At 56.2% G+C, this 3,561-nt stretch overlaps 1 protein-coding gene across 1 annotated transcript in view; it reads right to left on the bottom strand.

Moving 5' to 3' along the window:
- The window catches only part of KIRREL3 (kin of IRRE like 3 (Drosophila)), a 117,555-nt gene that overhangs the window by 86,651 nt on the left and 27,343 nt on the right, over positions 1-3,561 (bottom strand). The gene's annotated exons all lie outside the window — the stretch shown is intronic.

The following is a 3,561-nucleotide window of genomic DNA, read 5'->3' as shown; positions in this document are numbered from 1 at the left end:
AGTCCCTAGTTTATTAAACACAATGGCAGCGTGTACAACACACCAGGCTTGTGCTAGGACTTAAAATATTAGCTCATCAATGTTTTCATCCCTGTACCAACCAGATGAGGCACAAGGAGGTGCAAAGTAGTCACAGGGCCTGCGATTGTTACCGATAGACCAGGTGTCGACTGCACCTTCCCTGGAGTGGGGGCAGCCCCCACAAGGGCCCTTATCACCCCATTTCACAGGGTTAAGAACCGGAGCCTCAGAGGCTATCTGAACTGCTCGGTGAATCCAGGGGCAGGACGAGGTTGCAGATATAATCCTTTTTGACCCCAAAAGCATGTTCTCATCTGCTGAGCTGTATGCTGCATGCAGATCCCTGAGTCTGGTCCTGGAGGGGTCGCTGAAGAAGGGGGTGCTGTGACCGCATTCCCAGGAGGCCCCGCTGAATGGACAACAGGGCAATGACAGCTACTGAGCTCCTGCCCGCAGTGCGACCATGCCTCCCGTGCCCGCCCTCCTGTGACGTAAGAAATTACATCACGGAGCGGAAATAGCCCCCGGTTCCCGCAAAGACAACAGGATCAGAGAGGCAAAGTAACCTGCCTGAGGTCACACCGCTGATGAGGGACGGAGCAGGGGTTTGAGCTGGGGTGCTCTGACTCCCAAGCACCCCTTCTTTCCCACACCCTGCGCTGCAGCTACTGACAGCCCAGGGGCTGCTGCCCGGCCTCTCCTCCCCCTGGAAGGGTCAGGATAGCCCCGAGGTTTGAGACACCAGGGCCCAGGCTCAGGCCAGAGAGGGCTAAGGGGCTGCTGGTGTGTAGCTCCAAAGGGAGCAGGCAGGTGGCAGCACGCATGGCGGCGCCCCCTGGAGGAGACAGAGTTTCCACATGCCGTGACAGTCCGTGCCGTGGCAGGTAGCGGAGCCCACCACCCGATCAGATCTTGGCTGGTCTCCGGGGAGTCTCATTAACAATCACATGGGCATGGAATTGTGGGAGAAGCACTTTTTATTCCGAGCCGAGCTTTACCGATTAGATTTCACAGGACGTTTTAATCAGCGGTGTGAGGTGGGGTTGTTTTCTCCCCTCTCTGTCTCTTCTGTTTCTCGGTTGTAATTGGATAGTTTCTGGCACCAAAACAAGAGTGAGAAGGAGGGAAGAGATGAGAGAGGGGGAAGGGGGTGGGAGAAAGAGCAGGAGGGCGAGGGGCCAGGTGAGGAGGGCAGGAGAAAAGGGGGCCTGGAGGGGAAGTAAGAGGAAAAGCAGTGAGAGGAGGAGGAGGAGCGGGGAGCGGAAGGAGGAGAGGAAAGGAGAGGGAAAGGGGTGCAGAAGCCACACAGTGGGAGGGGGTGGGGGGGAGAACATTCTGAGGCTCTTCTCTGGGCTCTCATGATGATTCCTCAGCCCATTCTTTTATCCCAAAATCGTTCTCGCAAGAAGGGCAGCGTGCAGACAGCCTCGAGAGCTGCGAAGAGTGTGCTATCAGAGAGAACGATCAAGCTGCCAGCAGGGAGCTGAGGGGTCAGACTGAGAAGGCCTTAACCAAAATGGGGCTCAAGTCCTCAGAAATATCCATTGATGGGGACCCCCTGAAAGGGCAAGCATCCCATTGGTCCCCCACCCCCAGTCCTGCTTCCTCTTGTGGCTGGTGGGCACACCTAGAGAGCTGGGCGCAGGAAGCACCCCAAAGGGCTGGAGGGGCGGGGCTGGGTGAGTCCTGGACGGAGAGATACCCCAGCGTGACGGTGGTACCCTGAGGGAGAAGAGGACTGTCGCCATGGAAACAGGCTCTAGAGGAAGGCAGGCTGGGAGGAGCGCTGTGAGGAAGCAGGCCGGGAGGAGCGCTGTGAGGAAGCAGGCCTTGGCAGTGAGTCTGAGGAGTCCCTGTTTCACTCTGGAGGGTGTCTCGGGGCCAGGAGTTGGAGCAGGCAGAGGAGCCCCCCTAGATTAGACCTGGGGCCTACAGACCGGAGCCCGAGGGGATGGGAGAACAGGAGTGGCCCTCCTGGGGGGTGGTCTCCAGGCCTCCCATCCCAGCATCTGCTGCTCACTCTCTGTGTGTTCGGGTCTCCCAGCTTTTCTCTGGGAAGGATGTTTCTGGGGGGCAGGGGCGGGGGGAGAAGGACACAAGGACAGTCTCAAAAAACCAACCAAAAGGCAGAATTTGCAAATTATTTTCGGACAGGGAATGGCTAGTGCTTTAACTGACTATTTTTTTTAAAGTCTAATTTTAATTTTTACACGTCCACTACAAGACACGAAAAGAAAAAAAAACACAAGACGCTAAAAATCCCTGTTTTTCTTTTAAATCAATGGGATGCTTTTTCAAACAGAATTGTGAGCCCGGTGTCACTCCCCAGAGAGAGATAGTTGAGGTGCTGTGGATGGAGAGGCGACGGGGGGTGGGTGGGGGGCACTTCTCTTCACCCTGGGACAGACCCTGCGGCCTCTGCTTCCAGATCAAGACCCCAGGAACACAGATGAGAGCCCTGGAGTAGGTCCTCGCCCAAAGCATGCCCTGACCTCCCCTCACTCCCGTTTCCAATCACCATGTTTCCTACTCGGAACAAGTGATGTTTGAATGAGCCTGGGACCATCTTCTGTAATCTGCTGGGCATTGTGTTAAGCAGACAGGAAGCCCCTTGAGAACAGCTGTGTCTTTAACACACGTTCATCGAGACCTGCTATGAGGCAGGTATCGCAACGTCTGAGGCCAAGTGGGTCTGACCTGGCCCCTCCCTGCAGGAGCGTATGCCCGTATCCCCATCGCCTGGACCATTATGACCTGGGAACCGAGTATGTCCTGCTCTCAGCACACCTCACACCCTCGGTCCCAGGTGTTCTGCCTCAGTTTCCCATTTCGTCCCACGACGTTCTCCTGGGTGTGGAGCCTGGCCAGTCTGAGAGGCCTCCCTTTTCCTGCTTTATTTTTAATTGGTCCCATCACCAAGTCCGGCCCAGCCTTTCTTCAGATCCACCCTTTCCTCTCCATCCCCACCGCCCAACCCCAAGTCCAGGCCCTCATGGCCTCAGCCTGGCTGCTCAAAACAGACCGTGACTGCCTTCAGGTAACGCCCTGGATTTTTTTTCGAAATTGCCGCCGTCCTCATATCTGCCCCCCTTTAAGAGGTGGAACTCTGTGCCTCTCCACGTCAGCAAGGCGGCACCTGACCCTCCGTCCTGGACTATGAGCTTCTCCGAAATCTGCCCCTTCCTCCTGGTGCTCAGCAGTAACCCTGTGCTGCCGCCCAGAGGTGTGTCCTGGAGTCCTGGCTGTCCCACAGTATCCGGCCCGGCCCTCCCAGCTCTGCCCTGTCTTGCTCTTTGCCTGCACCTCTAGGCACTGTCTGTCCCCGGGAGGGGGTCTCCATCTTCTCTTTTCCTCTCCTCCTCCTCTTTCTCTCCTCCTCTTCTCCCTCACTGTCTTCAAAACTTTATTGAGCAGCTACTACATATACGTTAGATGCCAAAGAAACAAAAGTAAAGAAGAAATAGAGGGTAGACTCCTTGAGGGCGGGGCCACGGCTGCTTTTCCATCCTGTTATGTCAGTGCTGTGCCTGGGGGGGAGGA

The sequence above is a fragment of the Myotis davidii genome, unplaced genomic scaffold (genome assembly GCF_000327345.1).
Source record: "Myotis davidii unplaced genomic scaffold, ASM32734v1 scaffold148, whole genome shotgun sequence".
NCBI classification, from domain to species: Eukaryota; Metazoa; Chordata; class Mammalia; order Chiroptera; family Vespertilionidae; genus Myotis; species Myotis davidii.
This window is presented reverse-complemented; position numbering and strand designations above follow the sequence as displayed.